This window comes from Juglans microcarpa x Juglans regia, chromosome 2D, assembly GCF_004785595.1.
Source record: "Juglans microcarpa x Juglans regia isolate MS1-56 chromosome 2D, Jm3101_v1.0, whole genome shotgun sequence".
Lineage (NCBI taxonomy): Eukaryota > Viridiplantae > Streptophyta > Magnoliopsida > Fagales > Juglandaceae > Juglans > Juglans microcarpa x Juglans regia.
This window is the reverse complement of record NC_054596.1, coordinates 26,118,739-26,137,680: the sequence shown is the minus strand read 5'-3', so window position 1 is coordinate 26,137,680 and position 18,942 is coordinate 26,118,739. Positions and strand designations below refer to the sequence as shown.

General features: G+C 35.7%; 1 protein-coding gene across 9 annotated transcripts in view; it reads left to right on the top strand.

Moving 5' to 3' along the window:
• The first annotated feature begins 9,584 nt into the window (after window positions 1-9,584).
• Window positions 9,585-18,942, top strand: part of LOC121250266 (serine/threonine-protein phosphatase 5) — a 30,090-nt gene continuing 20,732 nt past the window's right edge. The window contains exon 1 of one of the 9 annotated variants that reach the window (XM_041149328.1): window positions 9,585-9,735. The gene's annotated coding sequence lies outside the window, so the exon portion shown is untranslated. The remainder of the gene's footprint in view (window positions 9,736-18,942) is intronic. The other 8 variants (XM_041149329.1, XM_041149337.1, XM_041149330.1 and 5 more) reach the window with 8 other exon arrangements.

The following is an 18,942-nucleotide window of genomic DNA, read 5'->3' as shown; positions in this document are numbered from 1 at the left end:
CTTTCTATCTTCATTTCAGGCATGACCAATAGAACAAAAAGCATTTGAGTAAAATTCGTGTTTAATTTTTATGTAGTTTAAGTTTCAAGGCTAAGTCAATGTTGTTATTACGTTATAAATGGGACTGTTATAACTTATGGCTACATCATACATGTTATTTACTTTTTAAACTATTGTATTTAAGGTTTTTTTTTTTATCTTTTTAGTATTTTTCTTTTACAGATTTTGGGCTTGGCCTTTGGTGATCATATTTATGTAGTTATATTTATGTAGTTATATCCCGAGCAAAGACGTGGGATAAGTACTCTTTATTCTAGTAGTACTTATCCATCCTCTCTCAAACGTTTATAATTTATTATCCAACTGAAATTAATTAAATTATACAGATTCGTACCATCATCTTTCTCTATATATACATACATCATACATGCATGAATATTATTCCCACGCATTTACATATATGTATCTGATCTGGTGATGAAGTTAATCCAGATTAATTAGCTCGAAGTACTACCTTTGAGCTTGTCCTTCAATTTCAACAATACAAAACATTAACAAGTAATTTATTATATATTCCCCACCATATAATTTTGCCGTCCAAATTGATTCATCCGTTCAAATACATTTCGATCTGTTAGAAATGTAGAGAAATAAACGGTTCGACTCCGAACGGGGTCGGAGCTCCGACCTCCGATCGGAGTCGGACTTCAACATAACGTAAAACATGACTTGAATGTGAAATACATGAATTTGGAATCTTATTCAATAGATTTGATTAATAAAAGTGAACATACGGGTGCCACACGAGTCCTCTTGAGCCGTGTGTCCCTGTCGATTACCGCATCACAATACAGCTGTGTATACCAACTGTGAATGCATTATACGTACTCCACAATTGTTGTGGTCTCACGTATTCTACGTGTCACAATCGTTGTGTCTGTAATGTATGCTCTATAGTTGTTGTAACTCCATGAATTGTTTTGACACACTTGCTGTGGACACACGTAACATAAAGTGTGGCTCCATCAGCGTTAGTGTCTGGCGCGCTCCGGTGACCAGCTATTTAGGTCTCATTCGTAACCTGTTGACTATACTTCGTCAACTCAAAAAATTTCACACCTATTTAGACACTCTAGCTTGAATAAAGAAGTTTCACTGGGATATTACCTTATCCTAGCGCTTAGGGTTGTGATTGACATGAATAACTTAATTGGTATACATGACGTTTCATAACGTGACGTGACATAAAAGACAAAAGTCCTGACGTAGCGTAAAATGACATGAATGTAAGATGACAGACATTAAATACTTTGAGATATAAATATAACAGACAACATTCCATAATAGACAATATTTTGTAACATGTCATATCATGTAACAGACAACATTTTGTAGTATGGCATAACATGTGATAGAGAATATTACGTGACATGACATATATGTAATAGATAGCATACCTAATGTGACATACTTGCAACAGATAGTAACATGAGACAAAGTATATTGTGTAACAGATAAGATTTTCGTGACAGAATAATTCGTATAATAGATAAACATGTGATGACATAGTATGACATGGCATATATAACAACATACGACATAAACTGTAATTCCCTTACCCAGCACACATATATAGTAAACTGATAGTAAGTTAAGAGCTAACTTACCTCAATCGTCGCGTTCTACGAGAATAAAGCGAGAAATATGAGGAACTATAAAAGGGTATTCTAAAAGTTAGAAATTTAATTACTAACAATTAGAAATTTTAAAAGAGACAACTTAGAATAAAATTATCATTTTACCCTCTACATGTGAGAAAATGACTATTTTACCCCTAATTTAAGGATGTCACATCCTAACTCCAAAAATTATCAAAATTTACATTCTTCATGTAAATTCTGTTCTAAACTCAAATATCAACTCAGAAAAATTGAAAACCAATTACAACTATAGAAAACTCACTATGGCCGAAACATTCATAGATCATTTCTCTTGATTTTGGTTGCAATTTTTTCCATCTTCAAAACCCATGATTAAACCAAAATTTTTTATCCTATCCTAAGTTTAAAAACACATTTAAAATATCCATTAAGAAAAAAATAATCATCAACACTAAACTTTTTATAAGAAGACCCAAACTTTTTAACAAAAAGTAAACTCTTAAATCACAAGTTTTGACCTTAATAAGAAATCTCTAAAATTCCTAAAAAATCAAATCTTACTTCTAACATATTCATAATATCATTCTAAGATCAAACATGCTTTAAATCATCAAACAAAAGTTACCAAAAATCACAAAACGACATTTGGAGTTTTTGGTTTTACACTTAGTAAAAAAACAGAAACTTTTCTCTTAACTAACTTTGATCAATTTCTTGATCCATGACTTAAAAATATGTGATCTTCAAACTACCACATAACTTGGTTTAAAAAATGTGTCATAAAGAAGATCCAACCATCAATCTTAAAATCACATGACTAAAACTCAATAAAACATGGATCTAACCCAACAACATCAAATCTTAGGCCTAACTGAAATTCTCTTGCATAGAAAAATTATATCTTTAAAACTAATACTTAATATCTTCAAAGTAACATCATAATATGTATATAAGAGACTTAAGATCATCACATAAAAACATCAAAGCCTTTGGAATAAGATTAGACCACGAAATATTCCAATTTTCACAAAACAAAAACTGTTTTTCCACTTCCAGTTTTTAAGTTTCTAAATCTAAAGAAATCTATAATCAAAAACTTTATTCATGCAACAAAACCTCAATGAACATTCATAAACACATGCTAAAAACACTCCATAAAATTGTTGGATCAAAATATGTCCATTAACTTGGTCAAAAATTTCAAAACATAACATACTCTGCAGTTTCACACCTATAATGACCTTTCCTTGGTTAAAAATACTTTTGACTGACCAAAAGAGTATGGAATGATACTAATAAGATATCCACGAAAACTACACTCAAGGATGAACAACTTTTATGAAGGAGTCAGCATGCAAAAATACATAAAATAGGTCAAAACTCTCCACACAAAAAGACCAAGAAATCTACCCGAGAGAGCTCTTTTGAGGTTCTCTCTAAGAACTGGGTGAAGAAGTGATGAAAGGGAGTGAAATGTGTCTTGCAAGACTTTAGAATTCTGGAGGGGGAAGTTATGGGCTTGAATGACCCTTGATTCGAGGTAGCTATGTGACATAAAGTGGAGAATAAAGAGGAGCAAGGACTGCTTGCAGCAGCTGTGAGATATGGAGGTTGATGGGATGAATTTCTCATTCACATCAAAGCACTATTGGGTGGTCTACCATGTGAGGGAGAAAACTTTTTCAAGAAATTTGCCAAGGTAGCCAAATTCGTGAGCCTTGGTGGGCTTTAACTAAGTGGGCTTAAATTTGAGATTTAAATGGGGTTTGGTTAGGATTTAAGATGCTATCAAGCCCAAATCCCATTTTTCTTAGCCCAAACAAATTTCCAAGGTTTAAAAGGTTGGATAATAATATCATAACAAGGGTTTGATTAATTAATAGCATGTGAAAGTAATTTAATCAAGTGATTAAACACAATGTTAGAAATATGATTAAAAAGGATTTGGGGGCCAACTTTAGGGTTTGGGAAACCATTTAGGGTTTTGGTTTCAACCAAACTTTTGGGATTTCAATTAGATTCCAACCATTTAGGGTTTCACTAGGATTGAAACCTTATTTGGTTTGGCACAATTTGGTTGATTAGATAAAACAAAGTTTTGCTTAGGTGACATGATCTCTCACACTTTTATTTCCTTCACAAATCTATCTAATGGTTTCTCACGGTGTCAAGTGTTTAATATTATTCATTATGTGTGGCTAAGATCTTGTCAAGTATCCAAATAAAACTTCTCTAACCTAATTTAGACATTCCACACTATGATTTTGAAAACAATACACTGGGTGCGCTTATCGAGATTACTATTCAAAATTAGTACTGAAAAATCTTAAATATTCATATTAACCTATAATGAAAATCATTTATTGAAATTCAACCCTGAAATGCTCCTAAAAATAATTTCACAATTTTAAACAGGCATTTCGTCCGAAATTATGAAAATGGGTTATTGCGTCATAAAATTCTAAATAATCAACTGAGTCTAATGATATAAATCAAAACACATTCTGACACTTCTAATTATCTCAAATAATTAAACTCATATTTCTAGCACCATAATAAGTGATAACACTGACTATGTTGACAGACTAAAACATGTGCGATTAGTCGATTTATAAAAACTTATGGGATTTTTACGATGTTCCTAAAGTCAATAGAAATTCTACCAGTGGATTTCTAGCTGGTTGTTACAATATAAATGTCATTTTCATATGAAAGCTCACTACATGTGCACATGTCATGAAATACATTTTTTATGCATAGCATGAAAACGAATTTTGTCATGACCCAAAAGGCTAGGATGAGAAATTATCCTAGTAGAACTCCTATATCCACTCTAGAGTGAGTAAAAATGGTGTTGTAAACCCTGGGTTGGCAAAGAACTATCAACAGATTTCAAATGGATTCTTTTTAAAGAATACCGGAGCGAAATCGAATATGACACCTAATGCTGGTGAATACATACGTTATGATAAACTGTTATGATGATAAACTGTTATAATGAAATGTTATGATACCAATGTATTGAGAACTATGTCTACAGACAAAGATGTAATGTCAACATGAGTTGTGCAATGGTCACTGGCAGGTGCTCATGGTGTATATGGGGAACCGTGTTGCTACCATATGTATGTTAATGATGGTTTTAATAACGATGAAATGATATGTTTTTTAAAGCAGCAATGTATGAAATGTTCTCTTTAGAAATATCATGTTTTTGAAACAAGAAAGTTTATCTGAAAGGAATATGCATTAAAGTTTTTTTGAGAAATGTTGGGAACCTGGATGAGAGACATACAAATTTTTTTGCATAGCATGCATGGTTTATCATTAATTGTGCATATCTTATGTAACAATCCGATCCTAAGTTTAGGCCATAATATAAGTTTTATGTATTTTTTTTTTTCAAATAGCTATAAATATATTATTATTGTTGTTGTTGTTATTATTATTATTATTATTATGATTATTATCAAATTTTACATTATTCATTTTAATAAGATTATTATCATTTTAGTATTGGTGTTTTTATTATGACCCGATTTTTTTTAGAATAACCACTAGAGTTTTGTTTTGAAATAAAATCTTATTTCTTTCTATCTCCACCCGTTAACCTCATCTCTTGATTTTATAGCTCTAACCTCATAGTAATCCTTATCTCCTAATTGGTAAATCCAAATCCTAATGGGAAACGAACTCTAAAACCCTATCATTAACTCCTCCCATTTCCCCATCATCTATAAAATCCCACGAAACCCTATGAAATAAACACAATAAACCTTCTAAGCCAACTCATGCCATTTCCCTCCCCATCTTCTATTAAATCACTGAAACCCTTTGTATAAAAACAAGAACCTTGCACACACAACCACCATAGCAGCCCCAATCGAGAAGCCATCAGCAGTGTCGTCAACCTTGTTAGGCCAAGATGAAAGCCACCGTCGCATGGAACAGAGTAACCTACCGTGAACCATCATCACCCACGTTCCTCCACGGCGACTCCACGTTTCCTTCCACTTCATGCACCATGCACGCTGCCCTCCACTTCATGCACAGCCACATAAAAACCATAGCACCAGTGTAGCTCCTCCCCTTGCAGCAACTCCATGCCAATGCCACCATCACAGAAGGGTAGATTACTGCCCAGCCCCATGAAGGAACTACAACCACCTTGCGGAAACCGTCAACCGCAACCTACACCACGTACGTATCTAAAGCCAACCATCGGGAGCCTAAAACCCTTCGTGCACCACAAACATGCATGAACGCAGCCCTGTTTTGCACCCATCGAACAGAGCACGGTCAGCAACAACCATAAAGGGCTGCCACTGCCCAGACATGCATGATCACGAATACCTCCAAGCACTGTCACATGTGCACCACGTTGTGGCCTCTTGCAGTACCCGCAGACAAGAACCATCTCCTAGCCAGTCTAGGTTGTTCCGCTACCACCCTACGCCAGGGATAGCTTAGGCGTCACAGAAACTTCCATTCAGCCACTTTCCTGCAGCGTCGCACCTTACCTTCTTTCACACGGTGCCTTTGTTCTGCTCGGTAAGCCTCTGCCGCCAACACTCTCTCTTTCACGTCTAATGCTCTCAAGCTAAAAGGCCTCATGTACTTTTGCGTAACCCTAGTGTTTACAAAGGGTAGAGCTTATTTACCTTATTACCCTTATTTTGTTAACATGGTAGATTTTAGTGGTCTGGATTAGTGTCATCTTCACGTGGGCTTTTGTTTTAAGTTTGGGCTATTCTTAAGTTTAGCTTATGTTATATTAAGTTGTTTTGTTAAGTTGTTTTATTAAGTTGTTTTGTTAGCCATAAACTCTATTTTACAGAAACCTTACTTTTTTACAAAAACAATTAAGGAATTTTAAATTGTTTTATTTATTATTAATTAGATTTCAATAGTAAATGGTAAGTGTTTAATCTTTTATTTTAAATACTTATAATATATTGTATGAAATGAATCTTTAATGTTTATTATAATAGATTTTGATATATTTATGCTATTAAAGTTGTAAATTTTAATAAAGAAATATGTTAAGAATATTTAAATGATATTATTATTTCTTGTTTAATTATGTTAATTATAAGAAAGGAAACCTATTTTAAGAATTGAAGTTTTTATGATTTATTTTTAATAGAATTGATTATATCTCAAGTATTATACTAAGTTATATTTTGAAGGTAAGAATATGCTATTAGTATTGTAAATAATTTAAGATATCAGTATTCATTGATTTTTGTGATAAATAGAATATTTATTTGATTATGTTGTATGATGTGTATTTAATTTAGTAGGATATTAGTACATATTGTTCCCATGTCATGCATCTCATGTGTATAAGACACATAAGTTATCTTAAGTTCAAGTGCAGGATAAGATAAGATCAGTTAATTAGATGACCATTCAAATGCATGGTACCAATGCAGTTCAATTTCAGGGTGGATGTGCAAGCCACGGGCTCAAGCGTGGTCCACTATAGTATGCAAGAATACTTTCAGCGGCTCCCCTCGTGGTCGCGGGATGTGGGGTCGGTGCACAATCTCGTACACATAGTTAAGTGTGTTGGCCAGTCAGATCAATCAGTTAAATCAGATAAATCAATCAGTTAATCAGATAAATTAGTCATGCATAGCATAAGCATCAGTATTAACAATCATGGATTTAAACTCTCAGTATGAAAACTTTTATGAAAACCTTATGTTTATTATGTTTACTTGTTGATGGATTTCTTGCTGAGTCTTCGACTCATTTTAGTTTGTTTTCATATTTTTAACCACCCAGGTGAGGATGATGAATATGAGCAAGTAGGCTAGGATTAGAAGGAGCAGTTGATTTAATTTCAGACCTTCTAGAATAAAATTGCTTTTATGACATAAATTTTTATTCAGTTTATTCATTTAATATTTTTGGAAAACATTTTTATTAGACATTTTTCTACTAAATAAATCCTAAAGTCCATTTATTAAATATGAGATCTCTTACTGGGTTTATTTTATGAAAACACGTGACACTCTTAGCCTACGGGAAATAGGTGTTACATCTTATCTTTATGCAAATTGGTTATTTAACTTACTAATATTTCAAATAAATTTCACCCTTGTGGACCCATTATCATTCACCTCGGAATGATAGAAGTTGTGTCATGACCAGTAGAAGACGAACAAGATGGACTGCTGGATACAAATGGTTGAATAAGAGCCGACTCTTGAGCAAATACTAGATATAATTTTGATACTCATAAGCAACGACTCTTCATACTTTAGAGTGTATGAAAGAGTTGATCTAACCATAAAACTTGGATTAAGTATTTTGGTATTAAGGAAATGCTATACTTAAGTTTGAACTTATGGTTATTAATATTATTGAGATGTTTAGTTCATTTTAGCATCAATTATTTATAAGTCACCCTATTTTCCGGCTGCGATTATTGCATATTGCTAGTTAAATACTAGGATGCATTTCATATTAACTGTCATGAATGAGGGTATGTAACTATGCATTTCATGTCCTGACGCTCCAAGTTTCCGTTACATTCCAAGCAGAGGTTGGGGTCGTCACACTCATTGAACCGAGCTCGAACAAAGATTAAATAAAAATCTCAAATTTGAGCTCGAATTGTTTGAGTTAAGTCCAATTCGGCAAGCCAAAGACCAGCTTGATTTTATTACAGCCATATAAAATAACAAAATATTAAAAAAGTTATGGTTTAACTTTTAGCTTTTAAGTATGTTATGGCGTATATATTAATTTGACTAAATTATAAGTAATGTATTCTTTGCTAAGCATAAAATCCAACATGTTTATTGAATGGAAAATAAGGCTGTGTATAGACTTACTGTTTGGAATTGAAAAATATTGAGATGTGGTGGAATGATGTTCCAATGTTTGTATCTCAAACTGTTTGAGTTGATAAGGCTCCATTTGGATTGAGAAGTGATCTCAATTCATCTCATTTTATTATTACAATTTTTTCAAATTTCACACAAAATATAATAAATAATTCAATTTTTTCAAATCCTAAAATAATAATAATATTAAAAAATAATATTTTAATAGTATTTTATTCCAAAATTATATAATCTTATCTCAACTCATTATCTAAAAGGCACCTAAATCTCGATTATAATGTTTTCTTTATTAATGATAGGGCTGTACACCGATGGGTTCAGCGTCAATTTCAGCACAAAACCGATACACCACCGATGTCTATCATGGGTCTATGGAACCGGTTGAAACCGTGGGTTTGGAGAGAGAAAACCGATCATATCGGTTTCGACGTGCGTCGGTGCGGTCTTCGGTCCACCATCGGCGTCTTCTGTGAAGGAGGAGTAACTGAGGTTACGAGGAAAAAGTCTCACGCCATCGCTGCCATGGAAGAAGAAGAGAGTTGCAGAGAGGAAGAAGATGAAGCGGGGAAGAAGAAGAGGGGTGGGGGTTATTAAGCCATTTTGAAACGGCGCCGTTCTGTTATATTTTTTTTTTATTACTTTCAGCCTCTAAAATGTTGTCATTTCACTCATTTAAGTGAAACGGCGCTATTTTATATACATATATTCAAAAAAATATAAATAGACCAAATCGGCCGATTCAACGGTTTCTCGGGAGTTTAAACCGGTGCCGAACCGTCGATATCGATTTTTCCTCAATTCCTTTCGACTGCCGTCCGGTTCTTTGCCAGTTTTAGCTGATTCCGTGCTCCGGCGGTCGGTCTGATCAGTTCACAGCCGGTTCCAGCGGTTCCTGTACACCCTTAATTAATGATATGTTTCTTTGTTATTTGAAAAAAAAAAAAAAAAAATTTCTTTTGGGGAATATTTTGACACCGGCTCTTCTCGGAATTGAAGTCGAAACGAGCAACAATTAGAAATATAAAGATTCTAGACCCTTCCCCACAAAAATCCAAAGTATATTCAACTTTAAAGCTCTGTCAATTACAGTCACAGCAAACGAAAACAACGCATATTTATAGGCGACTTCACGTAATTAGGGTTTTTCCTTTCCCTCCAACCCTCTCTCTGTCTGGCAAGATCGGTACTACTGCTTAATCCAGCAGGTTCTTCTCTCGGTACTATTCTTGTCACTGCTCCTTACTACTTTTGTTCTTTTCATTTAATTGCTTCTCCGGTGTCCATGATAAGTGAAGGGAAAAAGAAAAATGACGTTTTTTGCAGTTTAAAGAGAAACTTCGATTTCATTGCATTGCTGTTTCCTTTGATTTCTCGGCAAGCAACCAAACGGGAAAAAACTCAAGTCTTGAGTTTAAGAGTGATAGTGGTTTGGATTTTTCAGTAGAAAGCTCGCCTAGGCTAGCGTCAGAGCTCTAGTGGGGTTTATATATTTGGAAACGTTTATTTTCTCATGTTCCAGCCATAGCTTCAAATATGTATGTGCGTGTGGCTGCTGCATGCAGCATCTGAGCAACATTTAGGTCTATTTTAAATTAGCATTGACAATTGTTTTTAAGCGTTTTCATTAATGAAAATTGTACTTTTTATATAAACTTATAGTATTTAGATTTATGTGAATTACAGATTTTAGCCTAAGTTGATTCACTTGTTTGAGCTATTTGTCTAGTGAGAAAATAGTAAATACTGGTCGAATTCATACAATTTCAAGTCTTGCTTTATCAGCATTGGTAAACGTGTGCTTAAGCTCAAAGTGCCAAGTCTTGCTTTATCAGCATTGGTAAACGTGTGCTTAAGCGCAAAGTGCCAAGTCTTGCTTTAAAAAAGCCCTTCACATGTGATTTATATGCTTTGAACCCAATATAAAGATGGGAATCAAGGGTTTGGGGTTGGGTGTTTGGGTAGAGTTTTAGGTCTACGAGAAACAAGGGTTGGGGACCGGTCTGGTGTATTTTGGGTTGTTTATTTCACGGGCTTTTTGGGTCATTAGGGGCTTTTTGGGTCATTTTGGGCAAAGTGTTTTCTTGTATACATTTTGTGTACTTGGTTTCTCCTTTGATATATAATATTTTTTTACTTATAAAAATATATATATATATATATATATAATCATCCATGGTAGCTTTCTAGATGGTTTGATATTTGATTGCTTATGTTAGTGTAAAAGTCAATAAAATATTTAAGCTTTTTTGGTCAATGCCCTTTTTGGTATATTTTGATTGAACCATGTACTTTAATTTGATACAACTATCAAATATCATAGATTTGTATATTTAATAAAGCTCAAGAGAATTATAGAAAATTTATTGTTTAGATGTTTTGTAATTAGATGATTACTTCATTTTTCCGTGTTGCATAATACTTCAATAAATTGAGTGAACAGTATAAACATGTTACCATCATCTTTAAACCATTTTGTTCTTATTTTAACCATAATATTCTAATAAATTGCTTTTAAACCCTTTTTTGATTTTATTTTATGCGTTTTTTGGTTATCATACATCATCTTTAAAAATGTGCACTTTATATTTAATCAGGCGAGTGCTTGGGGTTTGCACTTTGCGCCTGGGTTCTAGACGGCGTTTGTGCTCTAGTGTGCCTAGAGCTTTCACCAAAATTGAGCTTTATAGTTTTTTGTTTTGACGCATTTAGCATGCCAGTATCCATGTCCTTTTTAGGTTTTCGCAGGTATGAATAATTGGTTTTGGTATCTTACTTTTGTCATATTTTGTATTCCCAATAAGAAGAATTTTTCAGCACCTTGTTTCTAAAGCTCGTTTGGTATCTCAGAATTTTGTGAATAATAGTGAAATGGTTTGAGTTAAGATATTTTATTGAGTTTCGGGAAATGAGAGAGAAGAAGTTGAATAAAAATATTAGAAAGGTAAAAAATTGTTTGAATATAATTTTTTTAAGTTTGTAAAATTTGTATTGATTTTTTTGTTTTGTTTTGAAATTTGTAAAAGTTGTATTGGTTTTTGTGTTTGGATAATGATTAGATGAAAAAGTTGAAGATTTGAAATTGGAAAGTGTTTTCTGTTTGAGTGATGTTTGAGAATGAAATTATGAGAAGTTTTGAGAGTTTTGAGAATTTCATGTCTCATCTCAGTGTCCAAATATCAAAGTTTTGAATACCGTTCCGATGACCATTTCGGTCAAGGTAGTGGAATGAAATATTTTGATACCGGTACCGTTTCGGGATAGTCTATATATGGATAAATTAATTATATATATGAAAACTATATTCGAAAATAACAACAATATAAGTCTTAAAAACGTATATACATGAGAAACCCAATAATACTTATTAAAACAAGTTTTAACAACACACATATTTGTAGAACTTAATGAAACTTAACAACACACAATTTCTGTTTTGGTCTCCACATCCAAAAAAAGCCACCGACAAGGGAGAGGAAATATTTTTCATTTGGTGTAAATGGAGAAGTCTGCATTAAATTGCTGCAATCCTCCCAAATAGTTCGGTCACTTCAGTTTGCATTTAGTATTCATAAAAGCTGGGATCTGGGATCTTCCAGCTCTAGAGTGGTGTAAATAATGAACTATTTCAGATGGGACGTTTATTGAGTTACCGATTAGGAACTTTGTAAGTTAGCAACACACGGAATCGAGAGTTGAGAGTCTTGGGACAGAGCTTCGAGCTGCGAATCTGGGATGTTGTTGATTTTTGGTCGCCGGAGTGTGGCTGGCGTTGGTGACTAGATTGGAGAGATATAGACGGAGAGAAAAGTAAGGGTTTCAAACTTTCAAATTTGATTTCGAAGGAATGGCTGAATGGGGGAGAAGACTTGAGATTTTGAGAAGAGACCTAGAGGGTAAATTACGTTTCTGTCCCTCCATTTTTAATGTATTCTAAAAAATGCCATTTACCTCAAATAGTCAAATTTGGTCTGGAATACCAAAACCGGCCAGAATGGCCGGAATTTGAGGCGGTATGAAACAGTACCCTATCCTGTTCCGGCATGGAACATTCTGGCCATTCTGGCCGGTACGAAACAAATTTTAAAACTTTGCCAAACATACCCTAAGCTATTGAAGTTCATTTTTCAGTCAGAAAATAGTTGGTATCACCTAAATCTGTTCTTGGTAGTTTTCTTTTTGAACTGAAATTTTTTTATTGCATCCATTTAAGTTTTTTTTCAAATTAAATATAAAAAATGTGACAGAAAGGCAAGCCTTCTTTCATGAAAGACTGCTTGGACTGAATGCGGATTAAATTGGTGGTGGTATTTATGACACACTGAGTGGCAGTGACTTGTGCAATTCGAGTGAGAGATAGAAATGGAATTATGGTTGTGATACAAGTATATATCTTTAGGATATTTTCATTATGAGAATATGTTGCTATTTGACTTTTCCTTGGAAGAATGCCAGCTTTTTTGTGTAAATTGTCCTTGATTCGCGTTTTCTTATTCTTGGAAACCATTTTTTTGGAGAAGTTCTGTTTCTTGCACATGTTGTTAAACTTGTGAAGTGTCAGAATTTCTAACCTACTTAGTGTTACGAAGGATCTATGAAATTTTTTAAAGGAGTTGATAGCCATAAACTTGGCATAACTTTCCAGAGCTGAATGTGACACCTGCTGGTTTTATTCTAAAGTTATTTATTGCCTTGAAGTAAATATATGCATCTATGTTCCTCGCATTGCTCCAAAAGCATTAGTTAGTTTCCCATGGAGTCTATTATGGGCAAGGTGTTCTCTTGTATACATTCAATGTATTTGGTTAATCCTTTTGATATATATATATATATATATATATAATATTTTTACTTATAAAAAAAAAGTTTCGCATGGAGTAAGATATGGAGTTTGGAGGAAGAATGGGTGCTATTTTTTGATGGATAGCTGCTTGGAGCATAGTATTGATAATAGGTAATCTTATCAGGTGCCATAATATCCTAGAAAACTGGTGTTGCATGTGTGAATTCTCTGGGTAAGCAGTTAGTCATCTTCTCCTGCATTGTTTTGTGGCTACAGAGTTGTGGTCGTGACTCTTCTCTTTGTTTGGAGTGATGCCAAAGACAATTTAGAAGCTGTCTTTGTGATGAAGTTCTAAGGCCTGTGAGTTCTAAGGCCAAATACAATTCATTTTAACACTCCTACTTTGGACAGCTTCTAGAGACTTTAATAGTCCTAATTTCCTTTATTTTCTTGTAATTTTTCTATTTGTAGCTGGATGACTTTATTGTACTTCTAGCTAGATGACTTTCTATTTGTGGTTGTACTTGGATTTTGCCTCTTGGGCTTTTTAATGAAATTGTCATTTCTTATCAAAGAAGGAAGTTTGTTTGCCACTATAGTTTTATTATGTAAATATCTGATAAAACTATACTAGCAAACAAAATTCCCTTCTGTATGAATTATTTACAAAAAAAGGTTTTGTTTTGTGAAATACTGCCTATTGTGCCTCATGTTTACCATTTCTACAAAATGCAACAGTTGAAAGTATGGTAGGTTAGAGCATAGTATTTCATTGCTTAGACATTCTTTTCAAAGGTGTTTTCTTATTGTTTGTATGCTCTTGTGGTGCTTTTCTTCTCCTCCCTTTGTTATTATTTTTTTGAATATGAACTCCAGATTGTGATTCTTTAAGGGACTCTCTTGTACTGTCTTCAGGTTTAGTGCTTGTAATACCTTTTTTACATTTGCATTGGTTTTGCCCACTTCTTTTGTCCAGAGGTTAATTTCTTCCACGATAACTTATGTCTTGTGAGCCATAGGTCTAGTTATATAATGTGTGAATGTACGGCGGAGTTGTATGTGTGTTTTATTTTATAGTTCCTTTTCCCCACGTTTTGTACCTAGTTGACCTTGGAAACATTGTTTTAGCAAGTCCAAGTTGACAAGGTTGATTGTGGCAGCTATGTTGGGCTTTAATGATATAATATTAGATCCTTTTCCCCTCTTATTTTTGTGCCTAGTTAACATTGGAAACATTTTTTCAGCAAGTTCAAGTTGACAAGGCTGATTGCGCAGTTATGTTGGGCTTTAATCATATAATATTGGTCATCAACAAGAAGGTTTATCAAAATCAATGGGAAGGTCAAATCATTTGGATCTTTTTGTTTTTTCTCTGTACAACATCCTCTCCGATGATGGCCTGCGTTGTTTAATGTGGAATTCTCATTTGATAGACTAATTTATGGTCAGTGAGAAGCATGGGTGCTTCGAAACAACTTTTGTTAGTCTAAAGTTTTTACAGTCATGATGGAAGGCAACTTCGTTCACATCATTGAGGAGTTGGAAAGTCATGAAGGAGTTGTTTATGGGGTTGTATACGGTGAAATGGTTCATCAAAATGTTTGAGGGATTGTGCATTAGGCGATAGAAAGGAATTTTATGCTTCTTTAAGGGACGACAATTGGAGCTTTATAGCTCAAAGATGCACTAATTGTCTACAGGCATTTCATGGCACTAGTGGAGTATGGTGGTGGTCGCAGACGAAACTTTCTATTCATATTGGAAGAAATGGAAGGTAGAGGATGGAAGAAACTGGAGGTTACTTTATGAGAAATTTGAGACAGTTTAGAGGTGGGAGGTAACGCTGGTCACAATAGAGGGAGGTTGGGCTCCGGTCGAATACTCAGGAGGAAGGGAGTTGGCCTTGGGGCCGACAGTGGAGGCTCATCACTGCTCCTACAAGGAGGTGTTGAAGCAACTGATGGTAGTAGCCCCAACTCAGTACAAGGGAGGAGATTATACGGATGTGTCAGGCGCGATGAAAGCACAACATATTGCAGGCCCGCCCATTGTCGAGTGTGGAAGGGAGGCAGTGTTGTCTGGTACGATGGAATTTTGGCAGAGGGTGGTGTCTGTCGTACTCTATGGGAGATGAAATTGAGGTTGATGAATTTGCAAGAGAAAGTGGACAATTGGGTTTAAGTTCTGGGCCCTTGGTTGGCATCATAATTTATTCCCTCTGGGCCACTCCCACATCGAAGCCCAAGCCCATTTCCCTTCTTTTCTCAATGGCCCAGTGCTACAACACGGTGGATGGACCCTTAGGCTTTGATGGGGTGAAGAGGAAACAAACGGTCAAGCCTTATGTCCTTGTAGTGGGCCCCTCCAATGGGCCTTGAGCAAGGGGCCAAGACAAAGGAAAAAACAAAATGGAATCTATCCTGACTTCGCTGGCCAGCCCGAGGAGAGTGTGAACTTGCAAGGTTGTTGGCCGCTGGGGAACTAGCCACCCATGCTAGAAAAGCCTCAATTGACCTCGAGACAGGCCAATGAAACGTTTTTGGTGATTCAAATGGAAAAAACCGCAGAGGAAATGGCGGCATAGCTGGTAACAGCCACAGTCGCGGGTCAAGTTGGAAACTCACCGCCTGACATTGGTTCCTTGGCCCAGAATGGACAGACAATAACGATGGATTGTAGGGAACCTTTGCAAAGGAGCTGAAGGGGACATCATCTCTGGCGAAGGATTTATAGACTATCGGGAGGCTTACTGAGTGTAAGGCTGAGTTATTGTTAGGCGTTGGTTTGTCGGCTCAGAAAGGACAGGAAGTGACGATAGATTATAGGGAACCTCTTCCACTGGAGTCCTAGGAGGTGTCACCTCTAGAGAAGAACTTGCAGAGGGTCAGGCCCTTACGGAGGGTAGTTTTGAGCTTGAGGGTGACTTACGACTACTGGTAGTTATGAATGAGGATCAAGACTGGGAGGGCAGGTCTTTGTTTTCTGAAAGAGAGATAGGGGACTTGATGGAATTGCAGTGGGCACCAAGGGAAGGTATTGAGATGGCAGATGAATCCATTCCTCTAAATTCTCTGCCTTTGTGTCAACTTAGATTAGTTTCCTCTGAATGGGTGTTGCACAAGGTGAAGGAAATTCAAAATTGTGTGGGGATTGAGTGTGAAGGTTTTGAGGAACAATTTATGGCATTGCTCACGACCATTGAAGGAGGACATCCGCAGAGTCTAAGAAGTCGGGTTCTAAAAAATAGAGGGAGCTAAATAGATTGACATGGTCTATTAATTAGGTAATTAGGAAGGCAACTCAAGCAGAGGAAAAGCCAATGAGAGGGGGCCGCCAATTCTTTATGAAGCCGAAGATTGTATCTTGGAATGTTCGAGAACTTAATGAGGAAAACAAGCGTCTTCAAATAAAATCTGCTTCGGGAGTGGATGGTGGGCGTTATTTGCTTGCAAGAAACTAAGTTGGAAAGTATTTCAAGTAGCACGGTGTGTAGCTTGTGGAACTATCCATAAGTTGGTTGTTATCTCGCATCTCTTAGGGCCTCAAGTGGTATATTTGTTATGTGGGATCGAAGGGTAGTGAATAAAATTGAGGAATACATTGGGGAATATACAGTGGCATGTTCATTTAAAAATATGGAAGATGACATTATGCGGGCCTTTTTTGGACTCTGTAGGCCGAATCTAGACAACCAAAGAAGACTTCTATGGGGGAAGATTGTTGGGTTGCATAGATGGTGGGACATGCCTTGGTGCATAGGAGGCGATTTTAATGTTGTAAGGTTCCCAAGTTGGGAGAGAGTAGGCTTCGGCCTACAATGATGAAGTTTTCAGATTTTATATTTGATTAGGGTTTGGTGGACATTGCTCTCATGGGTGGAGCATACACATGGCAAACAACCAAATGTGGTCTAGATTGGACACACTTTTAGGCCCCATTTGGATTTAAAAATTGTTTCATCTCATCTTATCTCATCATTACAACTTTTTCAAATTCCCACACAAAATATAATAAACAATTCAACGTTTTTAAATCTCAATTTAATAATAATATTAAAAAGTAATATTCTAATAATATTTTTTTTCAACTTTCATTTTTCATCTAAAACCATCTTATCTCTAAATCCAAACCAACCCTTAGTCTCATTGGATTGGGAAACTCATTATTCGGAGTTATGTTAAGAGAAGGCTAACTCGCCTCTCCTCAGATCATTTTCCTATCTTGTTGGATTGCGGAGGTATTCATGGAGGGCGTAGGTACTTCAATTCGAGAATATGTGGCTGAAAATTGAAGGCTTTGTGGAAAGGGTCAGGCAATGGTGGGCCTCCTATCTAATCCATGGCACTCGAAGTTTTGTTTTGGCAGGTAAGCTGAAAGTTTTAAAAAGAGATCTCAAGATATGGAATGCACTAGTTTTTGGAGATGTAGGCAATCGAAAAAAGTCTATTGGAGGAGTTACAAGAGGTAGAAAGGGCAGATGAGGGTTGGGCACTATCTATTGTGGAACTATCACAAAAGATAGAATTAGTTGTAGAACTTGAGCGAGTTACTTTATTGGAGGAGATTTCATGGGCCAAAAACCTCGCATTATGGTTAAATTAAGGAGATCGAAGCACAAAATTCTTCCATAGAATGACCAATCCACATAAGAGGACTAACACCATTGCGATGCTAAACAGTGATGGTGTTGTGTCAACGGAGCTTCCAGTGATTCAGGAGCATGTTGCTGGTTTTTTCGAACAATTGCTTACTAAGCAGGTAGAGTGGCGGCCAAAACTCTATGAACTAGAATTTGAGACCATTGAGCAGCAAAGTGTTGCCTGGCTAGAGAGGCCTTTCGATGAGACAGAGGTTTATTAAGTGTAAGAGAGATGGTCCAAGACAAAGCACCTGGTCCAGATGGTTTCTCTATGTGATTCTTCCAATCCTACTGGGAGGTGGTGAAGGAAGGTTTGATGAAGGTTTCCAGGAATTTTTCTCATTTGGTAAGTTTGAGAAAAGTATCAATACCACTTTTATTGTGCTTATTCCCAAGACGGTTGGGGCTTTGAATGTTAAAGATTTTTGGTCTATCAGTCTTGTGAATGGGGTGCATAAGATTATCTCAAAGGTTTTACCAAACCACTTGGGGGAGGTCTTAGGGAGGATTATTTCGAGACCCCAGAATGCCTTTGTAAAGGGAAGACAAATGATGGATCCAGTTTTAATTGCCAACAAATGTTTAGACAACAGATTAAAATATGGAGAACTAGGTGTTTTTATGTAAGCTGGATATGGACAAGGCATACGATCATACGTGGCCTAAGACAGGGTGATTTGTTGCCCCGCTTCTCTTTGTTATTGTTATGGAGGCGCTTAGTAGAATGATGTCCGCTATAGTTGACAATGGCTATATATGGCTGGATTTTTTTATTGGTGGCACCAATCGGGGGGTACTCTTAACATTTTATCATTTGTTGATTGCAAATGACACTTTGATATTTTGTAAGGCAAACCAAAATCAGATTTGTTCCTTAAGGGCACTCTTTCTTTGCTTCGAAGCAATGTCTAGATTAAAGGTGAACATTTCCAAGTCAGAGTTGGTTCCAATGAGAAATGTTTGCCATCACCCGAGGTTGGCCAAGATTCTTGGTTGCAACGTCTT